The 10,054-nt window shown below is 45.2% G+C and overlaps 1 protein-coding gene across 4 annotated transcripts in view; it reads left to right on the top strand.

The window, feature by feature from the left end:
* Window positions 1-1,254: 1,254 nt before the first annotated feature.
* Window positions 1,255-10,054, top strand: part of LOC132388337 (NACHT, LRR and PYD domains-containing protein 3-like) — a 44,421-nt gene continuing 35,621 nt past the window's right edge. For 3 of the 4 annotated variants that reach the window (XM_059960673.1, XM_059960671.1, XM_059960672.1), the window contains exons 1-2: window positions 1,255-1,385; window positions 6,231-6,404. The gene's annotated coding sequence lies outside the window, so the exon portion shown is untranslated. Of the gene's footprint in view, window positions 1,391-6,230; window positions 6,405-10,054 lie in introns of all 4 variants that reach the window. The other variant, XM_059960675.1, reaches the window with a different exon arrangement.

The following is a 10,054-nucleotide window of genomic DNA, read 5'->3' as shown; positions in this document are numbered from 1 at the left end:
AATAAATAAGACAATAATTTCAAAAGAAAATTTCGCGTTTTGGAATGGCCGAGCCAAAGCCCTAACGTTAATCCCATAGGAATGTTGTGGAATGGCCTGAAGCAACAGTTCAGGCAAGGAATCCCACCAACATCCCAGAGTTGAAGCGCGTTGACTGTGTGTACTGAATGAAGAGAAAACTAATGATGATCCCTTTTCCATTCTGGTTCCACCTGCTCATTCCCCGCACATCTTGTTTAAGCACTGTCCAGCCTGTAACCCACCATCCCAATGACATGCATCAACCATCTTGTTGAACCTCTGTCCAGTCTGTGTCCACCATCTCAATGATATGTATCAACTATTTTGTTCAACCTCTGTCCAGTCTGTATGCCCTCACTTCAATGAAATATATATCAAACTTCTTGTCAATTTCTGATCAGTCTTTATCGCATCAATAATTACAATTTTAGGTTCAACGTTACAAAATGGCGAAGTGTTAATCTTGACAGCTTTTAAAGTGAGTCTGTTATAGCATTTTTTGTCATTTTTGGAGAGCCACTTTCTCCGTTACCAGGGTAACAGCCCATATGACTTGCAGGGAGTGGTGCACATTTTTATCTCTCTCTGGTCACGGTCCCTCAGTGAGAGACATGGGCCTCGGGAGCAGATGTAACAGACAGATAGTGGGGTGGGGAGGATTTTGTGAGCAGTGAATGTAACGACTGTATTAACTCTGTGTTGTAATGAAGACGAAACTAATGAATGTGGGCATTACATTTCTGCAACTTTGTTCAGGCCGTCACAAACATCCTGTAACCAGTCAATAATTGTGCATAATTTAAAGTAACCAGAGAAAATGCTGGAAACGTTCAGCAAATCAGGCAGCAACTTGGACAGTCCCAGTCCTGATACCGGGTCTTCCACAGTTTCTCTTTCCACAAATCTAATCTGAGGAAACAAATTTCCAGCACTATTATTTCAATTTTATATTAAAAACATTTTATTCCTGTTAGCCTACAGGAAACGTGATGACCAGTTGTGTTGGGCAAGACCTGATTTATCAAAAAGACCATGATAAATTGAATTCGGTTTAGTTGCAGGAGACAATGTGAAACGTATCCCCAGTATCTCGTGACTCACGCCCAGGTTTTCCAGCCTGATCATTGGTCCAGTCAGATGACCATCAGGTTCCCATTCTGCCATAAGTTGACGCAGTATTAGGTTTTGAACTCTGATTGGCCGAAACACTGCATCATATTACTGGTAGCAAGGAGTCCTGGGAGAGTTGCTGTTTGAGCTGTAATCCTTGAAACTATTACTGTCGCTTCATTGTGAAGTTTTTTGCCTCAATATCAGTGTTTGTTACCTAAGAATGGCAGAGGATTTATTGAATGCAGCCTGAGGTAAGGTAAAGGCAAATATTACAATTTTAGTTTCAACGTTATAAAATAACTATGCGTTAATTTTATATCAAGACACTTTACAAGAGAATGTCAGGGTAGCACTCTGTCAACTGGTTTAATTGAATTTGGATAACCCAACAAGTCAATGATCCAAAAGACAACAGTAAATCAATAAGAAAATAATTTCAAAAGAAAATTAGAATGGCCGAGTCAAAGTCCTAACGCTAATCCCATTGGAATATTGTGGGATGGCCTGAAGCAGCAGTTCCGTCGAGGAATCTCACCAACATCCCAGAGTTGAAGCAGTTTTGTAAGTCGGAATGACATAAAATTCTTCCAAGCCGATGTGCAGGAAGATCAACAGTTACCGGAAGCATATGGTTGAAGTTATTGCTGTACGGGGGATTGGGTGCGCGGCGGAGGGGCGGGGGGTCACATCAATTAATGAAAGCCAAGGTTCGCAGACTTATTTTGAATAAGTACATGCAATATTGAATGATGTTAATATTGTCATAACGAGACTCACAGCGTTTGAAATTGACTCTGTTTACATTTTCGGTCATTTTTGGAGAGCCGCTTTCTGCATTGCCAGGATAACAGCCCATGTGACCGGTACGGAGTGGTAAACATTTTTATCGCGCTCTCGTCACCGTTGCTCAGTGAGAGTTAGTGGCGTCAGGAGCAGATGTAACAGACTGATAAAGGGGTGGTGGTGATGCTGTGAGCATTGACTGTGTGTACTGAATTATTCCTGTGTTGGAATGAAGAGAAAACTAATGATGATCCCCTTTTCCATCCAGTTCCATCTGCTCATTCCCCGCGCATCTTGTTTAACCTCTCTCCGGGCTGTAACCCACCACCTCAATGATATATATCAATCATCTTGTTCAATCTCTGTCCAGTCTGTTTCCCACCAACTCAATGATATATAACAACCATCTTATTCATCTACTGTCCATTCTGTATTCCACCACCTCAGTGATATATATCAACCATCTTGTTCAGCCCCTGTCCATTCTGTATCCCACCACCTCAATGATATATAACAACCATCTTGTTCAACCTCTGTCCAGTCTGTATCCCACCACCTCAGTGATATATATCAACCATCTTGTTCAGCCCCTGTCCGTTCTGTAGCCCACCACCTCAATGACAATCTGTATCGCATCAATAATTACAATTTTATTTTCAACGTTACAAAATGGCGAAGCGTTAATCTTGACAACATTTAAAGTGAGTCTGTTATTTCTTTATTTTTTGTCACTTTTGGAGAGCCATTTTCTCTGTTGCCAGGGTAACCGCCCATGTGACTTGCAGGGAGTGGTACTCATTTTTATCGCTCTCTGGTCACGGTCCCTCAGTGAGAGACAGCGGCCTCCGGACCGGATGTGACAGACTGATAGTGGGGTGGGGAGGATTTTGTGAGCAGTGAATGTAACGACTGTATTAGCTCTGTGTTGGAATGAAGGCGAAACTAATGAATGTGGGCATTACATTTGTGCAACTTTGTTCAGGCCGTCACAAACATCTTGTAATCAGTCAATAGTTGTGCATCATTTAAAGTAAAAAGAGAAAATGCTGGAAACGTTCAGCAGTTCGGGCAGTAACTTGGACAGTCCCAATTCAGATACTGGCTCTTCCACAGTTTTTCTTTCCACACATCCTATCTGATGAAACAAGTTTCCAGCACTATTATTTCAATTTTGTATCAAAATCATTTCAATCCTGTTAGCCTACAGAAAATATGATGGCCAATTGTGCCGGACAACTCCTCACTTAACAATAAGATAACGATAAATTGTGTTCAGTTTAGCTGCAGGAGACAATGTGAAACGTATCGCTTGTATCTGGTGACTCACGCCCAGGCTTTCCAGCCCGATCATTGGTCCAGTCAGATGATCGTCAGGTTCCCGTTCTGCCATAGGTTGATGGAGTGTTAGTTTCTGAACTCTGATCGACCGAAATACCGGTAACAAGGAGTCCTAGAGTTGAGGTTTGGGCTGTAATTCTTAGTACTTGTACAGATGGGACACGATGTTCCTCCTTCCAAATGAATCAGCAGTCTCGGGCATTTGGACATTGGTTGTGGGTATATCCCTGAATACACCACGTTCTGTGAGATGTGTGGACGATGTGCGAGGCTTCTGGCGTCGGTAAGTGACAGGATCATCTGTGTGACACTATGAGGTTGGGTCATGGGATATCCTAGTTTCAGATCAAGTAAAATGGACCCGGGGGGTCAACTTGCCCAGGTTTATAAGGTGTTGAGCGAGTATTTCTGGTCTGTAAAATAATTGTTCAAACCGTGTTTGTAAATTCCCCCTCACTGTCACACGTCTGCCAGGCAGTGGAAATCTAACAGAAACTAAAGATGCTGGAGATCTGCAGTAAAAACTGAAAATGTTTGAAGTAATTGTGACGAAAGGTGTAAACCTGAATCGTCAAATTTGTTCCTTTCCCCACAGCTGTTCCTTACCTGCTGAGTGTTCCTGGTAATTCCAGTTTCCTTTTATTACATTCACCCTGGACTGGTTTATATTTCCTGAAATTAACCTGATTTAACCTGGGAATGGAAATGGCACTAAATTGTTCTGGTATCCATTTGCCTGTTGTTCCTGGGAATCTGTTCAGTGTATTTGTTAATAACAAGGTTCACATGAATAATCTCAGGAATGATCGGCTTTATGAATGCGGAGCATTTGATGGTTCTGGACCTGTGCTCGATGGAGTTCAGAGGAACGGTGAGGGTGGTGGAGGGATGTATGGTTAATAAACCTACCGAATGCTGAAAAGCCTGGATACAGTGGACATGGAGAGGATGTTTCCATTAGACAGAGAGTCTGTGATCTGACAGCACAGTCTCAGAATAAAGAAGCCTACCTTTAAAATTGTGTTGACAAAAGGCAGACAGACAGACAGACAGACAGACTTTACTGATCCCAAGGGAAATTAAGTTTCGTTCCAGTTGCACCAACCAAGAATAGAGTTGAAATATAGCAAAATAAAACCGGGAATAATAAAGTAATGATAAGTAAATTATGCCAGTGGAAATAAGTCCAGGACCAGCCTGTTGGCTTAGAGTGTCTGACACTCCAATGGAGGAGTTGTAAAGTATGATGGCCACAGGCAGAATTGACTTCCTATGACGCTCAGTGTTACATCTCGGTGGGATGAGTCTCTGGCTGAATGTACTCCTGTGCCGAACCAGTACATTATGGTGTGTTTGGAAGTCATTGTCCAAGATGGCATGCAACTTGGACAGCATCCTCTTTTCAGACACCACTGTCAGAGAGTCCGGTTCCACCCCCCACAACATCACTGGCCTTACGAATGAGTTTGTTGATTCTGTTGCTGTCTGCTACCCTCAGCCCGCGGCCCCAGCACACAACAGCAAACATGATAACACTGGCCACCACAGCCTCGTAGAACAACCTCAGCATCGTCCAGCAGATGTTAAAGGGCCTCAGTCTCCTCAGGAAATAGAGACGGCTCTGACCTTTCTTGTAGACAGCCTCAGTGTTCTTTGACCAGTCCAGTTTATTATCAATTCGTATCCCCAGGTACTTGTAATCCTCCACCATGTCCACACTGACCCTTTGCATGGAAAGGGTTCACTGGTGCCTTGACGCTCCACAGGTCCACCACCTGCTGTTTAGTTTTTTTTTTCCACAGTAAGCTGCAGATGATTCTGTACGCACCAGGTGAGAAAGTTTCCCACTGTAGCCGAGCTCAGCCTCACCTCCCTTGCTGATGCATCCAACTATGGCAGAATCATCAGAAAACTTCTGAAGATGGCAAGTCTCTGTGCAGTAGTTGAAGTCTGAGCTGTAGAAGGTGAAGAGAAAGGGAGACAGGACAGTCCCCTGTGGAGCCCCAGTGCTGCTGACCACTCTGTCTGACACACAGTGTTGCAAGCGCACGTACTGTGGTCTGCCAGTCAGTTAATCAATAATCCATGACACCAGGGAATCATCCGCCTGCATCGCTGTCAGCTTCTCACCCAGCAGAGCAGGGCGGACGGTGTTGAACGTACTGGAGAAGTCAAAAAACATGACCCTCACAGTGCTCGCCGGCTTCTCCAGGTGGGCGTAGACAAGGTTCTGCAGGTAGAAGAAGTCATTTTCAACTCCTCGTCGGGACTGGTAGGCGAACTAGAGGGGGTCTAAGTGTGGCATAACCATAGGCCGGAGCTGCTGCAGAACAAGACTGTCCAGCGTCTTCATGATGTGGGAGGTCAATGCCACCCCGTCTGTAGTCATTGGAGCCACTGAAGCGCGGCGTCTTCGGTACAGGGATGAGGCAGGACGTCTTCCACAGCCCAGGAACCCTCTGGAGACTCAGGCTCAGGTTGAAGACATGGTGAAGTACCCCACATAGCTGGGGGGAGGCACAGGCTTTGAGCACCCTGGGGCTGACACCATCCGGGCCTGCAGCCTTGCTTGAGAAAAATCTCTTCAGTTAAAGGATGGCTGCTGTGTGGAAACTGTTGCCGCAGAGGGTGGTGGAGACTGCTCTTTGAGTATATTTATGGCAGATTTTAATATGTTCGCGATTGCTCAATAGCAGGGTGAAGGCAGGAATATGGTGTAAGAATAAAAATCATGTTTGAATGGTGGAGCAGACTCGATGGACAGAATCATCTAATTCTCCTCCTACATCTTGTGTCGGACCATAACTGAACGATGACTCCTTCGTATCCCGTATCAGACATTGGGAAGTGCGAGGGGAAATTTCAGATTTGTTCTTTGAGATCGTTATATTTGTCTTCAACATTTAAACTTCGATAAACGGAAATAGTTTTTTTTCTCTCATTTGTATTGTTAATGTGCTTTATTATCTCCCTAGTTAAAGTTAGACCTGCGGTGAGAGATTTATTAGAAGAAAAACCCCAACTGGAAGGAAACCGCGACTGAAAACGAGGGAACAGCAACAAATGAACCAGCCCGAAGACTGAGAGCATCAACTGGACAGAACCCTCCTGACTCAGAGTTTCCATTGATTCGTTCAGCAGAAAGTCTGGTGAGTCTCCTTTAGTCAAACACTGGTCATTTAGACATTACATATCTGTACAATGGAAGGTAGGAAACAATTGGAATGAGACTGAATGTGCCAGGTATGCCTATGTCAGACCCAGCTGTAATCACTCCGTCTGGTAATGTGTTGTCCGCAGCCCAGCTCTTTAAAGCCACTCACATTCCCTCAGTGTTTGCTCATTTCAAGCTTTTGCGTGTTTTGAAGCAGTTTTTGGTCAGTTCTGAGTGGGGAGAGGGAATGTCTGCGGTTTGTTTATACTTACTGTCTTTCAGAAATGTAATTGCTTGAACTTAATTTGTGCCGACTCAATAACCATATCCTGTACCTTCTGAACCAAATTATCGATCTACAAGACAAGTAGGAATAGGTGGAACCCCGGGAACATCACTAAGCGCGGAACTCAAGTCCAAGAAACAGCTTCTCACCGTCAGCTTCTGCTTCCTAACAATCACCTGTTTGCAGACTCTGGGGCCCTGTAACAAACTCAATGTTAACAGCAAGATTAGACAGTTTCTAATATAAAGAGGAAGTTGTGCTTCCTGGGGCAGGTCTGGCACATGTGACGCTCGCAAGGAAAACCTCAAGGAGGGCGATCAGCGGGAAAGGAAGAATGGACGAGGGAGTCGCGTAGGGAGCGGGAGTGTGGGGTTGGGGGTTTAGGGAAAGATATGTTTGTTGCTACTATCCCGTTTGAGATGGCGAAAGTTACGGAGAATTGGGCGCTGGACACAGAACCTGGTGGTGTGGTGGATGAGGACCAGAGGAAACCTCTCCCTTGTGGAGCCGCGGGTGGATGGGCTGAGGGCAGACGGAAGATGGGCGGAGGAAATGCGGTTTAGGGCAGCATTGCTGGGGAAGAAGAAGGACATCTCATTAGTTCTAGAATGAAAAGCCTCATCCTGAGAGCAGATGCGGCGGGGACAGAGGAACTGAGAGAAGGAATGGAATAGGTATAGTGCAGGTAGCTGAGAGAATCAATGGGTTTATACAAGATGTCAGTGGATATACGACCTCCTGAGATGAAGAAAGATAGTTCGAGAAAAGGGTTCGACGAGTCAGTAAATGGACTAAGTAAACTTGAGAGCAGGCGCAGGAAGAAGCACCAATGCATTCGGCAGTGTTGTGTCAGAGGAGTAGGAAAGCGATACCGGTGCAGGCTTGGAACAAGGATTGTTCCACATTCCCGGCAGTGGGTAGGGGTTAGGTCGCAGGTACATTGTGCTTATTGTAAATGTTATTGTGTAAGGGAGTGACATGACTTCACTTCTTTGTGCTTTGTTTAGATTGTACCTGTATTAAGGTGTAAAATCCCGTTCCCCATACTAACACTGGTTATCCAGACCAAAGAACAAACTGCCGCAGGAACTCAGTGGGTCAGGCAGCATCTGTGGAGGGAAATAGACCGTCAACATTCCGGGCCGAGACCCTCCCTCTGGACTGAGAGTGGACGGGAAATAGTCAGAGAAAAGAGGTGAGGGGTGGGGATGGGGCAAGAGCTGGGGAGTAAGAGGTGGATCCAGGTGAGGGGGGAGGTGGGAAAGTGGAAATAGTGACAAGGGTGGGGGTGTGAGTGGTTGGGGCAACACGAGGCTGCAGAAGATGGAATTTAATTCCATAGAGGATTAACAAAGTGGTTAGAGAGTATTTGTTATAGAGAGTACGATGAAGATTCGCCAGACTGATCCCTGGAGTGGTGGGTATCGGCAAAGTGAAATTTATTTGGGATTTGATGAGATTTTACCTGGAATATGGTGTAATATCCTGCTCCTCATAAAAACACGGGTTATACAGACCAAAGAACAAACTGCCGGAGGAACTCAGTGGGTCGTGCAGCATCTGTGGAGGGAAATGGACTGTCAACATTTCGGGCCGAGACCCTCCCTCTGGACTGAGAGTGGACGGGAAATAGTCAGAGAAAAGAGGTGAGGGGTGGGTATAAGGGTGGGCTGGGGAGGGAGAGGTTGATCATGGTGTGGGGGAGGCAGTGGGGTAGAAGTGGCGACAGTGGTTAGGAACTGAGTGGTGGGGTCAGAACAGAGCTGCAAATGATGGTGCCAAGATGAGGCCACCCTCGCGGTGGACGATCAGCTCGTTAACTTCCGGCTGTGTTCCCTCACCTCATGGTATGAATATCGATTTCTCAATTTGGTGATCAACATTTCCAATTTCCACACTTACCCTATTCCCCAGTCTGACCTTTTACTGCTGCTCACCTGTCCACTACTTCTTTGTGGAACCCCTCTTACTTATCTTCAGTCCAAAACGTGGGTCTTGGCCCGGAATGTCCACTGTTTGCACATTTCTATGAATGCTATCTGACCTGATGCCTGCCTGCTGCATTTTGAGGAAATTATTTTCATAGAGTATTGACAAAGAGGTTAGGGAGTATTTGCTACAGAGAGTGCGATAAAAATTCAGCAGACTAATTCCGAGGCTGTTGGAATTCTTAAATGAAGAGCGATCAAATTCGAAAACTCTTCCATTTGGGGAATTGAGGACTGACAAGTGAACACACTGAAATACCAAACATCTTTAACGAGTGAACTGAGGATCCGAGTCTCTGAGACAGGTGACGACTGTTCGAGACTGAGATGAGGAAATGTCTTCACTTGGAGGGTGGTAAATGTTTGCAAGTCCCCAGCACAGAGGGCGGTGAAGACTCAATGACCTTCTTTACATAAAACAGTGGCCGGCAGATGTGTGGAGCCGAAATGAAGATCGGGCAGAAACATGTGGCTGAGATGGAAGAACAACCTCCATTTGTTGATGGTTAGACGGGCAGAATGACCCCAGCTGGTGTTTCTGACTTGATGTTTCAGTGTTCCTGTACATTAAGGCCGGAGGATTGTGAATAGAAATTAGTGTTTATAAACATATACTGATTTACGTCAAACCTGCAGAGTTCCGTTCTGTGTATAAATTCTATGTGAGCCCGGCATGGGGATGAGCTCTTGACTCCATGACCAGGGAAAGCGGAAAGGGGAAGTGTACAGAGCAAAGCGTTGAAATGTATCTGCTGTCAATATGAAATACTGTGGAAAATGCAGCATATGGGTCGGGCGGTATGTGATGGGCGATCAGCGGAGTCACCGGTTCAGTAAGGAGAACCCCCACAAGTCACCTGATCCCGTTTCCCGCTCCCATTTTACCACAGATCTGCAGCATCTGCGGATCACCCCCCCCCCCCGTGTATGTGTAGATTCATTTTCCGTCCGTTCAGACAAGGCAGTGAGATCCCGATCTGTCACGTTCACTCATTGAAGGCTTTTTTTTTTCTTGACTCCACTCCACTATTATGACCTGCTAAGCGTAGCCAGTGTTTCCCGATGTTTGATCGTATTTCTGAGAGAATTCAGCTTTTTCCAATCATCTGGGCTTCTCAAAAATTTTTAAACTTCTGTTAAGCCTCCCTCTAGAAGTTCAGAAATAGCAATCTAGGCCGAATACCATTTCCACACGATTAAAACGGGCTATCGGTTTATTAGTTTTCTGTTGTATTTTTGCACTACTTATTTAATTATATACTTATTGCATTTCATTGTGTCCGATATTGTTATGTATTGCATTCTGGTGCTGCCGCAGATTCATTTAAATGCAATTATCAGAAAATGAAGTTTCCCTCCTGAATTTCCAAA

This window comes from Hypanus sabinus, unplaced genomic scaffold (genome assembly GCF_030144855.1).
Source record: "Hypanus sabinus isolate sHypSab1 unplaced genomic scaffold, sHypSab1.hap1 scaffold_301, whole genome shotgun sequence".
NCBI classification, from domain to species: domain Eukaryota; kingdom Metazoa; phylum Chordata; class Chondrichthyes; order Myliobatiformes; family Dasyatidae; genus Hypanus; species Hypanus sabinus.
This window is presented reverse-complemented; position numbering and strand designations above follow the sequence as displayed.